This window comes from Thermobia domestica, chromosome 3 (genome assembly GCF_964235325.1).
Source record: "Thermobia domestica chromosome 3, izTheDome1.hap1.1, whole genome shotgun sequence".
NCBI classification, from domain to species: Eukaryota; Metazoa; Arthropoda; class Insecta; order Zygentoma; family Lepismatidae; genus Thermobia; species Thermobia domestica.
This window is the reverse complement of record NC_137456.1, coordinates 48,985,539-49,001,086: the sequence shown is the minus strand read 5'-3', so window position 1 is coordinate 49,001,086 and position 15,548 is coordinate 48,985,539. Positions and strand designations below refer to the sequence as shown.

Genomic DNA, 15,548 nt, shown 5'->3' with positions numbered 1-15,548 from the left:
CGGCATTGAACCTCCGGGTTCCATAGGCCATAGAGTTAGTTAGTTATTATCCTTCAATCCTTCAATCTCTTCAAACTTGGACTCAGGTAATTTCAAGAAATAAGAAACGAATCAACTAAAGGGAATCAACTAAAACTGTACAAGATAAATCAAATTTAAGAAAGGAACAGAGGAAACTAAAAATAGGTAGTGGGTCAAATAATTCCAATTTGGTCACTAATCTAAGAAAAAAAGCATTATTTGTAACTAGGTTCAATCCCTCAGTCGAGGTAAAAGAAGTTGAGAGTATTGTAAAACAACTTAATGTAACTGAAGTGACTTGTACCAAATTGAAAACAAAATATGATTCTTACTCTTCCTTCCATGTTGAGGTAAACGAACAAGACTTTTCTATTATAAGTGATCCTGAGGTGTGACCTAGAGATCTTTTAATTGGTCCTTTCTTTGGAAAATTACGGAATCAGGATGAACTTCCTAGGAATACTGACTCTCATGCTAAGCATGGAGAGTCTTAAAATTTGGTACCAGAATGTTCGTGGACTGCGTACTAAAAGTAATGAGGTCTTCTCCTCAATTTTTAGTTGTGACTATGATATTGTGGCTGTAACCGAAACTTGGTTATCTGAAATTCATGATGATCGGTATTATTTTCCAGATACTTATACTTGTTTCAGAGCGGACAGCTGCTATGGTGTGGAAGGAGGTGAAAGAGGAGGTGGTTCTTTAATTGCTGTCAGAAATAATTTTCAGGTGTTTCGAAGATATGATTTGGAAAGTGTCTGGATTGAACTTAGGTGTAAATCAACCAAAAATCTTCTAATTTCTTGTGTATATCTTCATCCTACATTTTCTCTTGAAGTATTTGAGAACTATTTAACTTGTATCTCCAGTAAACTTGACCTGTTAAAAAATGATGTATTAATTTTTGGGGATTTTAATATATCCAAAATAGATTGGTTAAATAAAGAGCCTTTACCAGGAATACACTATTACTCTAAAGTCAGGTTTCAGTTATTGTCAACTTTTTTGGATAATACGAATCTAAGTGTTGAACCAGTGGTATCGGATTTAGATTTAGTTTTAACTAACGCATCTATAGTGTCCGAAAGACACGATGAGTATATGGTAGCTCCTGATGTACATCATTATTCACTTATAACTAAAGTATTTTTGTCCAATGTTTGTAAAGTATATGAGTCCACTGAAAAAATTTATATGCTAAAGGTGATCCTTGTATCTTCAAATTGCTAATGCTGATTGGTCTAATATATTGTTAAGTAACGATCTCAATTTAGCAGCTCGCAAACTAGAGGAAGTTATTAAATCTGCGATGGAATGTAATATTCCAAAATCTAGGCCTAAAATATCAAAATTTCCCTTATGGTATTCAAAAAAAATGATCTCTTTATTGAAAATAAAAAATCAGGCTCACAAAAAATACAAAACTTCTCAATGTGAAAATGATTATGTAGTCTTTTCTAATTGTAGAAGAGCTTTCAGAAGTCAATTAAATGTGGACAGACAAATTCATTTTAGTAAAATTAAAAATGATCTTACAATTGCTCCTGAAAATTTTTGGAAATATGTAAATGGCTCTAAAAAATAAGGGAATATCTGGTATTATTGACAATAAAGTTTTGTTGACTAATGATAGTATATTGGCGGAAAAGTTTGCCAACTATTTTTCATCTGTCCTTCAGACTTTCTCGGTTAGTGTTATTAGAAATCAATGTTCATTTGAAGAATTTGGTCAAGTTAAACCCCCAGAAATTACTACTCATCATGTATTGGAAGCTATCAGAACTTTAAAGATTAAATCGCCAAGTGGGTTAGACGGAATTCCAACTTTCATTATTAAAGGAATAGGTGAAATAATCGCACCAATATTGTCTTCATTGTTTAACTGGGGTCTATCCACTTGTAATTATCCTGATGTATGGAAATTGGTTTCTATAACACCCATATCTAAAACTAATGGAAAGTCTATTAATGATTTTCGACCAATCTCTGTAATGAAGGTAATTCCGAAAATCTTTGAGAAAATAATTTATAAATATGTTTATAATAAAGTAAAGAATGAGATTAATATAAACCAACATGGATTTATGGCTGGTAAATGTGCAATAACAAATTTAGTAAGTCTTATGCATTATATCCTTCCAGTTATTTGGGCGGGTGGTCAAGTTGACGCTATTTACTTGGACTTTGCTAAGGCATTTGATAGATTACCACACCATTTACTGATAAACAAATTAAAAAGATATAACCTGCCTAACTGTATTATTGATTGGTTGACTTCATATTTAAATGGAAGGAAATTTGTCATAAAATATAAACGGAAACTATCTGCTATTCATAGTAATACCTCTGGGGTACCCCAGGGTTCTAATCTTGGTCCACTATTGTTTCTGCTGTATATTAATGACATTTGTGTTGATTTAACTTGTAAATATCTGTTATATGCTGATGATATTAAAATTTTCAGCCAAATTAAGTCCAAACAAAATCAAGATACTTTGCAAAAAAATATAGATATCATAGTCAAATGGTCCGAAGAGAATTCCCTACCCCTGAACTTCAACAAAACGCAAGGAATAACATTTTCGAGGAAAACAAACCCTTCCATCTACAAATACAGGATAGGAAATCAACATATCCAATTCGTTAAGCATGTTAGAGATTTAGGAGTAATATTAGACGAAAAATTGCTTTATCAGAAAAATCTTCAGGTTGTTATCTTCAAAGCTAGGAGGAATTTAACAATGATTAAATGGTTATGTCGAAATTTTACAAATATTAACACCTGAAAAATTATCTATATGTGCAATGTCAGGTCTCATCTTGAATATTGTACGGTAATTTGGAACAGTGAAGCAAAATATTTTAGTTCTTCAATTGAATCAGTTCAAAATTCATTCCTAGCCTGGTTAAAATGGAAGTTTAAAGAAAAGGAGAGGCGAGCTTGTCAGACATAAGGGTGGATCTTAATCTTACCCCACTGTCTGACAGGTGTCGGCTCTTTGACTTGAAATTTTTTTCATGCAATTGTACATGAGAATTTTGTTCTGGAGAACTTTTTTTTCTTTAAAAATTCCTCACAGAAACATTAGGAAATTTGTTCCGTTTATTAGTAAATATCTAACTAGGTCTTCTATATATAAAAGTATAGAAACAGCTAATAAATTTTATCCAGTTCTGGATTTGTTTCATAAGAATTTCAAGAAGGTGCGTGAATTATTTTTTAATTTTTTAAATAAATTATGAAATGTCTTTAGGCTTGCAACTAATTCTCTTAATTCGGTTTTGTATTCTTCTAAATATTGTATGGATTTGTTTTATATATATTGTATTTTTTAAAAGTCAAATTGTAAGAATTTTTTAACTATGAACAGATACACATGTTTGTTTCTTATTTTTATTATATTTCTGGATGTCATTTAGTAAAGTTTGTAAGGTGCCATTTGAAAGATTCTCTTATTTTTTGTTAGTTTTTTATTGTTCTCTCGTCTTCAGTTTCCTATCATCTTTTCTTTTCTTCTATGCTTAATTCCTTCTTTACTACGTATTCTGCATTAAATAATTTAAAAAACTTGGTCATTGATTTTTTATTTGTGTCATATGACTTTTTATGCTTATTTTTTCGTCATTATTATTATTAGCATTGTTAATCTGTGTATTTTACCGAAGCGTTCAACTTAGAAATATTTATTTTCATATTGTATTAACAGCTACAAAGTGTATTTTTGATTTTTTCTCTTTTATTATTTTGTAAATTGTTACAACTACATGGTTAATAATAATCTATTTTTGAATTTCACTTTGTATACTAATCTTATATGCTATACCTTTTTTATATATGAATGTTAATCATGCTTCTTTTTTCACTATTGTTATTTTTGTATTTCCAGTTTGTAACAGATACTGCATGTTTTTGTTATTTTTTTCAACAAATATTTTATCTTTTTCATCCATTTTTGTATAATTAGTTGTATGATGTTCTTCTATTTGAATGCGCCCTATGTAAAACATTTTTTTTCTTTCTTGTAAGGGGCAATTGTGGCTGTATTGCTGTCTGCTGCTAATAAACATATTTCAAACATTATTATTATTATTATTATTATTATTATTATTATTATTATTATTATTATTATTATTATTATTATTATTATTATTATTATTATTACTTGAATAAGAATTGTATCACCTACGGTAAAAAAACATTCCGAAAGCTTATCCTAGAACATCAAAGTATCCTTATTGGTGTTCCAAAAAATCTATTTCCTTATTAAAAGCTAAGAACTTAGCTCATGAAAGGTTCAAAATCACATGAAATTATGAAGACTATTTATTATTTGTCAATTACCGTAAAACCTTTAAGACTCTACTAAAAGATGACAAACGTATTTAGCATATTAAAATGGAAAATCAATTAAATAGTAGTCCTGAGAAATTTTGGAGATACATATTTAAGAGTAGCAACAAAGTTTCATCTGAAATTGTTAAAAATAATTCTTTGATTATTGATGGTGAATTTGTTGGCATTCATTTGTAGAGTACTTTACATCAGTTTATCAGACATTTCCAACTACTAGGTAATGTAAATAATTATTTGACATTGTCAGAAACTCCTGTGAGGGGAAATCCCCTCTGATTACAACTAAAACGAAAGAGAGATACTATTAAATCCTTAAAAACTTACTTTATTCCATATATACCATATCTGGATGTGGTATAGATGGAATAACTTTTTTATTTTAAAAGAGGTGGCCAAAGAAATTTCACCATCAAAGATATCAAAAGCGGTTAAACAAATATTAGAGGGACTAGAACACTGTCTATCTAAATGCATATGTTGCAGTTTTGGGTTGTACCGGTGTACATGATTTTAGAAACAAGAAGTGGAAGAGCAGAACCTATACGGAAGCTCCCTCTATAAAATCCGTTGCGCCGATACGTACCAACTCTAAAACATAGTTATTTAGATAGACAGTGTATTGGTTTCTCTAATATTTCTTTAATCGCCTTTGATATCTCTCATAGTTTCCGAGCTAGGCAGCCTCAAATTTACAATTTTCTCAATTTCGGCATCTCGTAACTTTGGAACAACGCGTTTTCCGCCCTATGTTCATATGGACTTTTTTATTGTTTAGATGTGAGGATTTCACCAGTGGATTTTGGGTACATAATAAATGACACCCTGTATATTGATATGAATAAAACCTTTGACTCAATAAATCATAGATTACTTTCAAAAAAATGTCGAACATGGAAGTATCTCTCTTGTGTCTAAATATTTTTGAAAGTTATTTGACAGAAGAACATTCCAAATTAAAATAGTAAATGTCTTGTCAGACTCATTAACTATCAGTAATAGAATTCCTTAAGAGTCTCTTTTGGAACAATTACTTTTTTACAATTTTTATTAATGACTTTCCAACAGTTTTAAAATATTCTAACATTTTCCTCTATACTGACAGCATTAAATATTTTTGGATTACTAAATAACAATGGGGACAATATTATGTTACAACATGACTTAAGTAGAACTGTTGCACTGTGTAAACATAATGGTAAGAACATAAATTGTTTAAAAACTATGTGTATAACATACAGCAATAAATCCCAGTATTATGTTAGTCAATATGAAATACAAGGCAATATTTTGAAATAGTTTGATACAATAAGAGACCTAAGTGTAATGTTTGATGGCTGTACGCTTGTAATGTTACATATTAATGAACATACATAGTACATATTCGAATAATTAATTATTTGAACTTCAACAGCACAATTTCGACCATTGCTAAAGTGTTAGATTTCCGGTAGATCAAATTTCTGATGGGCCAAAGTAAGTATCGTATCTTTTCTAGCTTGATAATAGTAATTAGAATTATTATAGATATCTTGAGAACTCTATCGTATAATGATCTATATATATTAAAATGTTAGGTTTACATGTTTATCTCCAAAGAAAAGTTTATATGTTTGTATCCAATCCTTTCGACAATGAGATTTCGAAAACCACAAATGCTAAAAACGTGCCGTTTTCGCTGGTCGATTCCAAGTTTTGTGTAGATTGTCCAGTTCTAATTGAATATTTGAATGTGGCTGTTATTTATATATTATATTTTTTATGGGTACATTGGAAGAGTTGAAAATTTAAAAAAGCATCATATCCTATCATTTATACATTACAACACTATATAGTTGTATACAGGAGTTGTATATTTCTCAGACGTTAGTTTCAGGGCCAAATGATAATGAAAAACTGGTAGCAATTTCTCCAGGCTAAGATGAATCTTTATTATTTGGAGAGTTTTGCCCAAAGAACACCATATATCACTGACATTATAATTAATTGTATATATAATGTATTTGCTTATTTCATACTGTATGCAAAAAGAAAGAAAACACTGATCATACATGAATTAGGAACTCCAACAGGAAGTAGGCTCAATCTTGCGAACGGTGAGAGACATTGAAAAAATAATCGAAAAAATATTCCCTTTATGGTACCCCTTACCGATTTTTACCAAAACGTCCTCTACTTGTAAAGGGACATGTGCAGATGTTGTGAGAAATGAGAAGGAGATTCATGCTCATATGTAAATGATGCACTGTGTAGAGAACGGAGGTTCAGCTAGTAATTATTTAATGTAGATGCACCGTAACATTTGTACATACTAAATATGTTGTTCATAATTTCTTATGATATTAGATTTTTTATCACGTTATTTCTTTTAAGTTGTTAAGGATGTAGAAGTAGAAAATAAATAAATATGGAGAAGTCTGTAAACATGATGCAAAGTTGTCCTCTATAGTATGCATATAGGCTTATTAATATTACTATTTTCTAGCGTTTCATTATTATTAGCTTATATGAAATTATTATTATTATTTATCTTATTTTCGAAGTTCTTTCAACACATTACTATTTATTTTATTTATATATAGAATCGTAGTAGATTCGTACTTTTTTATAACGATATTTATGTTTATCTATTGTTCCTTCATCCGATTTTGCCACGCCAGGTTGCTAACCATATAAACAAATATAGGTTCTACCGTCTTGTTAAAAACACATTTCTACAGTACTCCTAAATTCAATACATAAAAAATGGATTGATATGTTATTGGTGCAGCATACAGATATAAATAACAGGAACTAATTGAATCAACTAGGATACAATTCGAATTCATTCTATTTACAAAAACTTCTTGCATCAATTCACACGCGAGACTATCAGTAACAGCAACACTTAAAACATTTCTACTGAAATTAAATAAAGCTCCCATTCGTAGTATGGTAAACATGTCTTTAGCACTCGATGTCCCAGGTTCGACTCCCGGTTACTGAGCATCGAACTAACTACAGTTGTACCGATTCTACTTTAAACTTCAAGTGTTATTCAATATAATCCCAATGCTCACTAAGGACGTAATCAATTAATCAATTAAAATTCATTTGTAGTAAGTGTGTTTCAGTTGGTTCCATCTGTACTGCAAATACACATATGTATTTAAGTGAAAATTACGGAAAAAACATGAAATGGCGTGGAAATTACGGAGATATGTTAACAGATCTGGGAAAATCATGGGACCAATTTCCCCTGGAGACAAAAGAGTGTGTACGGAGATTGTCACTGAGAAATATGGATGTCTGGTAGCTAACTTCAAACTACGACCAATTTTCTACGTTATACGTAGTATCCATAACGTTAAGGGTGTCCCCATTAGGATCAGGTCACACGAGGTGATGTACACCACGCTAGAACACGAAAACAGGGAGACCGAGATCATTCTTGGGTGGCCTAACTGGAGTTTATCTTACATTTACATACCAACAAGGAACTGAATATTTCAGGGGGGTCTGAAGATGGTATCCTGGCCACTCTCTAGCTATGGGCAGTCATTCTATCGTCGTTTCCACCACTATCCCTAAAGTTACCAGATTTTACAAAGATAAAAAAGGTAAAATTTCATGATTTTAAGGCGGAAAAGGGAAATATGTAACACTCAGAATTACTAAGTACTAATTCTAAGTATTAGAATTATTCTCATTCTAATACTGAGAATTAGAATAATACTAATAAACATATGGTGCCTTCCATTTCAACTCCGGCAAAAAAATATAAAATTGTACCATCACCATCTCAGATATTGTTGAAACTTTTTTTATAGCAACTAGACATGTTTTTAAGAGACCCATATTTTTTTGTTTTGTCGAAAAAAAATTTCCCGCCAAGTAATGGGCCATCAAAGACGGGGAATACAATTTATGAATTGTAGAAGATATGGAAAATGGTCAACTTTGGAGCCTCACCATTCGCCTATGGAGACAGATAGAGTTATAATTCTTGTTGTGGTATGTACATAAGGATATGAATAAACTATATTTTATTATAGTTTGGTTTGCGCATGTGTATCTTTTTGTACATAAATTAACAAATGAACGTCAATTTATCTATTGCATGGCCGGTTTCACTGCAAAACCACTGCTTTATCGGACCTGTCTGCATCTCGAACATCTGAAAGCGATTTTTAAAGTGGGATGCAGCACCATCAGAAATCACTGACACGGTTTGGGAAATTGTAGACACTAATTTTCACGTATTCAAACCTTTTTCTATAAAATATATTTTCGCTTTTCTTCGAGTATTTTTAGAATCTTGTCTATGGCTATGAGTACATGATCCGAATCGTATGTTTTATCGTCGTTTATTACAACAAAACATTCAGTTGTTTCATATTCCGGTGATAGCTCTGAATTTCACTTTGCAGAATAACAGTCCAGTTTTCAACGAACTCCACATGAAGTAAAATAGAATTTATGTTTGTTTCATCGACGCCAACAAAATTCTCTATGAGCGGCGAATAGACTAATGACGCGTGAATAAAAGTGAAATCGGTCTTAATTTTCAAATTTTGTCATTAGAAAGTGCATGTTAGTGTGAAAGTGATTTGTGTAGAAAATTGTGAATTTCAGAAAAGCAAGCAACAAGGAACGTAAATTGTTTTCTGGAACTATTTGTTTTAAAGAAAAAGAAAATGATGAACGGAAAAAAATAAATTACCACACCACACAACAAACTGCCAGTCTCACACGGAATAACTGGAAAATGAAGTTTGTCCAGTTTCATTACGTTCAGTACAACCTTATGGCACAAAAGCATAATGAAGATACTAAATTCTAACAACAAAATGTGCTTCTTTTCATCAACAATTTCAATAGTCTCTTTTAATTAAGAAAAATACATATTAGGAATTTAGAAGATTGGAATTTACGAATAATTCACTCAAGTATCCAAAAAAGTAAGTAACATATAGTAATTTCAATTTTCGTATTTTATAAATTTTGAAAATTTGTAATTAGCAAAGCAAGCGGGAAATTTAAGAGCAAACTCGGAATTTGTTCATTCAAGGTGGGAATATATAAGGTTCTAGGTTGGAATCACTAACTTACGTTGTTGAGTTGCATTTTTAACAATGTGAGAACTTATATTGTATTTTTTTTCTGTTTTACTGTGATTGTAAAAATATTTTTAAAGTCTCCAGGATTATTACGAGAGTCACTACGAAAGTTTTGAGATGTGAAATAACTTACATACTTAAAATCAATTTAACACTTACATTTTCTCAAAGTATTCACAATTACACTGTACACACTTTTGCATCCTCGAAAACCACTTTTGGAAGCAGTGTTGCCAGTCTTTTTCTTCAAGTGTTGAAAGTTCATTCTCGTAAGCCACTACAGCTTCTTCAGGGCTGCAAAATCTCTTCCCACGCATGCGATCTTTGATCCTGGGGAACAGAAAAAAAATCATATGGGGCCAGGTCAGGGCTATACGGCGGATGAGTCATAAGTTTGACCTCCGTGGATTCTAAAAACTGAATTGTGATGTTGGCCATGTGTGCGGACGCGTTGTCGTGATGAAGCAGGATCCACGCAATCCAGTTCTTGGACGCCGTTCCCGAAGCTTCTGGAACACTTTTGCTAGGGAAACAGTGGTGTGCCACTGAGCAGTAACAGTCCTTTGTTCTTCAAGTGGAACAGTTGCAACATGGCCAGATTTGGAGAAAAAAGTTGCGACCATCTTCTTTCCCACACTTCGCGGTCGCTTAACTTTCGTGGGTGGATTTTCGTCTGGAAAGATCCAAACTGTACACGGGCGTTTATTTTCAGGGTCAGATTGATAGATCCAAGTCTAATCACCAGTAACAATGTCAGACACGCGTCGAGAATTGCCTCCATCAAATCTTGCAAGCATTTCTTCACACCATTCCATACACATGCGCTTCTGCTGTTCAGTCAAAGTGTGAGGCACCCAACGAAGTGAAACCTTCCTAAGCCGAAGATGATCATGAAGAATTTTTGTTACTGCTGACGATTCAATGTTCGCTGTAGATTTAATGTCCTTGAAAGTTGTTCGAGGATTTTCTCGAATCATTTGTTCCACAGCGGCAATGTTTTCATCTGATACAGCTGTTGCCGGACGTCCAGCTCTCTCTTCATCTTTAAGCAGGGGGGAAGGAGCAAGGTCCTAAAATGCCCCCTGCAAACGGTCAATGCTTTGTGTCTCGTTCAAACCACTTTTGAAATCGTAAAGGATCATTACCCGAAAATGTTTCCTTTCAAGCTCCATTCTAGACAGCCGAATACTGCCCACATCAACAAACAAGTGAAGGCGATACGGCCACGCCGATAAGCGAGGCGAGTTGAAACTTGCTTCGCTTCTTCGCTCTGGATATCACTACCGAACGCAATTGTTGGAATTCAAATACTGTGCCACATCAATGCGTATCTCAACATTTTCGTAGTGACCCTCGTGTATATCTTTTTTTATTTGCTAAAGAAAATAGAAGAAATTGTTTTACGGGAATAATAGAAACTTATAGCGTAAAAGAAGACAGGAAAACGTAAAAGTTACGGGAATAACTTAACATCTAGCTACTCTAATCATTCCCCAGGTTTTCCCCAGATCCCTGAGGCACTTTGGGATGAGGATAGAATGAAAAGAACTTCCCGTTACCACCAGGGCCATGCCGTGGGGGGGGGCGAGCTTGGCGACGGCCCCGGGCACCGAAGTAAGGGGGCGAAAAATTCGGGAGAAAAAAGGAAAAAAGATAGGAAAAATTGCTTGGAATATATGTATGGGGGCGCCGTCGTATACTCTCGCCCCGGGCGCTGATTTTCCACGGCACGGCCCTGGTTGCCACCGAGATTAAACTTTGGTCATCCCAGACGTGCATACAGAGATTTCTGTTCGGAGACGTCCAATTTTTTTTTTTTTTTTTTTTTTTTGAGCGGGGGAGGGGTTTAATACTACGAGACACAACATCTATGTAGTATTGAGCCGCTGTTATTCTGCATCCGTAAAGACAATAAGTAATTTTCATAAACTTTTACTTATTTTCTCAGAGAAACAAATAAATAACGAATATTTTTAAAAGAAAAGAAAGAGTAAAGATGAAGTGTAAGACCCAATCTTCAAAGCTGCATCAATCGTTTCTCTGCTAAGAAAATATAGTTTCATTTAAAAAGGGTACAAATTTACGTTGTTTCGAATTTTGGGGGAAAGGGGTCCGGACCTGGTGTAACTCTGCGAGGGTGCGACCCTGTGCCATCTACTTGTTACGCTTTTCGACTACGCCATTGCTACTCCTATTTTAATGCAGCATTAGAATCAAAAGTTCGCTACGTTACGAGTCACCGGTGGCTTGTGCGATACTTCATTTCTGTGTGATGCCGTTCTATGCATTGTATTACCTCTGTGCCTTTGTGGTATTTTCATTTGTACAAAATTTTTAACATTACTGGCATCGACGGACAAATCGTCAACGAGACACACGATGACTCGTACAGAACTAAGATTCAAACTCAATTTTACACTGCCGCAGCGAACGTGTTAAGTATTTTGCTATAGAAACGAAAATTCCTTATCAAAAGTAAAATTAAATCTGACGTAGAATAGAATGTTAATTCAAGCTAAATAAAATCTCTGATTGCAACAAACGTTGCTGGTTATATAACTTGTAACTGATAGTCAGACTAGTCGCATAACATGACCTTTTAAACCGTGCATTCACAACTACATAATGCTACCAGATGAATATTAATTTAAATGCCCTTTTACCGAAAACACACGATTCGCACATCTTCTAGATTTATTATTTTGTAATTTTTTATTATTATTTATTTCAAAATATTCACGCTAGATGGCATCAAATTCGTTATTGTTTATTTTTTTATTAACACGTATTTCGAGAGCAGAATCCTTAATGGGTAGTAATGAAGGTAAAGTAAAAAAAAGAAAAAGCTTGAAGATGTACCGTACTGTACTTGTAATGTACGAGCGCATGAAGCAATTTAATTGGCTGAGAGCTTTAATAAGAGTTTCCCCATTGGCTGCTGAACTCCACGGGAGTTGACCTTGCAGATGCTATTTAGCTGAGAGTGAAGCTCTTATGACGGCTACATGGGATAACTTTCTATCACGCAGCCAGATGTCGTCCGGTTGGCACTTCCAGTACCGGTACACGGTCTCTCGGAGCAGAAAGTGAAAAATCACAAGTGGAAAATATTTTTTTATTTGTTTACAATAATCGAAAGTGATAAATATTAGTTATTCTTTTATACTTACTTTTTTTAAAACAAATAAAGTGTTAAAAGTAAGTGCTGGTGATTTTTTTTTACCGTGTGTTTACTTGTGTGTTTGATGTGCTCCTACGGGCAGAGGACATACGCAAGAAGACCTGAGTGATTAACGTAACCGTGTGCTTGGAAGTCAAAGTTCACAGACAGCACGTAAGTAGAACGGCACTTTCCATATTTGCACCTGGTACTTGAAGCGTACAGAGATATGCATTTCTCTTTTTTACATCAATGACATGTTAATCTGCACAAAATTTTGCTAATATCTATCTAATGATTTCAAATAACATTAAAATTGATGAATATAAGGAAAAACATTAAAATGTATCAAATTATGTGGTTAGACGCATTTTCTTTAACAATACAGAGAAAAAGCATTTTTCTACCCAATGACACGTTAATCTGCATAAAAATGATACGAATTTCCGTTTAATAATTCCGAATAATACATTAAGATGCGTTTATACCCCAGTCACAATTCAAATGTATCAAATAATGCGCTTATTTATATTTTGTTTAGCTATACAGAGAAGCGCATATTCTTTTTTTTTTTTTTTTTTTTTTTACAGCAATGACACATTAATCTTCATAAAATTGTTACAAATATCCGTTTACTCGTTTCGAATAACACGTTAAAACCACATTAATATAACATATTAATTAAAATGTATTAAATGATACGCTTAAATACATTTTCGTTTAACCATACAGAAATGCGATTTTTCTACTCAAATGACACGATAAGCTGCATTGAAGTGCTACAAAAAATATCCATTTAGTCGTTCCGATTAACACATTAAAATGCATTAATATACTAATCACAATTAAAATATATCAAATCATGCCCTTCAATACAGTCATTTGCTTTTATGACGTCACTTGGGACATATATCTATGTTCTAGGTACGTCCTTTAGGTACAGTTTCAGATACCCTAACAGCACAAGATTTGCTAGGCATGCGCCAATTAGGTGTTCTAAATTCATCTCCCACATTTGATGCAATTGTTGCTTCTGTTTCTAAGCGATTGTCTACTAGAAGCAACAAACGCATCAACTTTCTTAGATGGCAGATTAGATAGCTCCAAAACTATTTGACCTACCGTAGTCGGGTCAAGAATTCACTTAGAAACTAATATATGCCCTATCAAAAAATACATGTTTCAGAATCCTAAGGTACTCACGCAACAATTTTTGTATAGGGAGTTTGACTACGGGCATATAATTCGAAGTACTCACTAACTACCTCTATAAAAATTGTTGCGTGAGAACCTCAGGATTCTAAAATTTGGATAACAATAAACGCATCACCTATATTAGATGGCAACTGTCGCCGATCATTTGAAAGTAAATATGGAAGAACAATGAAATAAAGTAAATAGACACTCGTCATTTTGTTATAAAATTACGTGGAGAGCAGATTTTATCTGATCCCAAATGGTTATCGTCTTATTACGTGGTTAAAGGAGCACTCTGATTAGCCAAATTCACAATAACTCAACAACTTATCCCTCTACAAGCGACGTTCTCATCATCGCCTTCGCGGCCAAGTCGGAAGAGCACGCGGCTAGTAATCCAAAGATTAGTAGTTCGTGCCCACCCTGGGGTACATTTTCTGCTTGTTTATAGTGTTTTTAGACTCACCTTAATGTAAACACATTGCGTATATAGGCGATTTAACATATTTTTGGGGAGAAATTTTGTGTTCATTGACGGTTACGGCATGGAGAACATACCTAGAACATACTAAGCGCGTTCCCGAGGTACATGTCTGTCATGTGCCTAGGGACGGACGGGACTGTGACTATCACTTGCCATCCATGCGATTTGTCTCTCAGAGGTACATAAGGCACATACTGGACAGATTCCCATGTACCTGAGGGAACATGATAGGCATATGCCTGCTATGTACTTGTGCTCTTAGGGGTATGATGGATGACGTCCTTCGGCGAGCACACTATCTGAGGAAAGGGAAGGAAGAAAGGATTGGGGAGGAAAGGAAGCGACCTGGGATGTTAGAAACAATCCCGTTCTTTGCCTGGTGTGAATAAGGGGAACCCATGAAAACCTCACTCAAGATGGCTGTCCTGAAAATCTTTTACACTTTTTGACCGAGTGTCCCCACCGGGAATCGAACCCAGGACCGTTCGCATCAAAGGCTAGAGTATTAACAACTACGCCACGAAGGGCCACTTAATTCGCAGTAAGTAAGCACATCTACAGTAAGTCTAAATTTGCACTTAATTTCCCTTAATAGATCTAACTTTACAGATTTTTCTCTGTTTGCCAAATGTAAATTTTAAATTAAGCTTCGCAGGTGTGTCAACTTAAAAAAAAAATTAAGGTTAGCTTTATACTTATTACGTATTATTGGCAAGTGTGAAATAAACTTGCTTTTGAGGAACTAACAAGTTTGCTTTAGCCTTGATTAGGCCTGCCAAAAATGCAAGCTTGTGCAAGGGTATAGACTTAGCCTTTAAGACTTGAGTAAGGCTATTAAAAATCTGGGATGCTATCAGGACTGATAGGCTCTGTCTCAAAATCAATTTTCACTAATTATTAAGAACTTTGTGATTTTAAATTTTAAAATTTCGTGACACACCCTATGGACTGCATGATATACTGTTTAAGAATCACTGCTTTAGCATATACTAGGTAGAACGTAGGTGTAGAGTTACATTAAAACACACACACACATCAGAAAACTGTTTAGCCAGAGCCAGCTGTATGATACTGCAATCCTGGCTTTTTGGATGCAAAATAATGTGATGAGGAACGCCTTATAGTACGAGGGTTGTTTTTCTTTATTATGGTCTTTGTACCCATCAACTATACGGATTATGCAAGTCCCGATGGTGGTTCGGAGCAAATATGTTAATAGAGTCTCCAGCTCTTCAT

The 15,548-nt window shown here is 33.9% G+C and overlaps 1 protein-coding gene across 1 annotated transcript in view; it reads left to right on the top strand.

Annotated features, from left to right (window-relative positions):
* The first annotated feature begins 12,437 nt into the window (after positions 1-12,437).
* The window catches only part of LOC145680380 (chymotrypsin A-like), a 229,164-nt gene continuing 226,053 nt past the window's right edge, over positions 12,438-15,548 (top strand). Inside the window, exon 1 of the mRNA XM_081750811.1 lies at positions 12,438-12,805. The gene's annotated coding sequence lies outside the window, so the exon portion shown is untranslated. The remainder of the gene's footprint in view (positions 12,806-15,548) is intronic.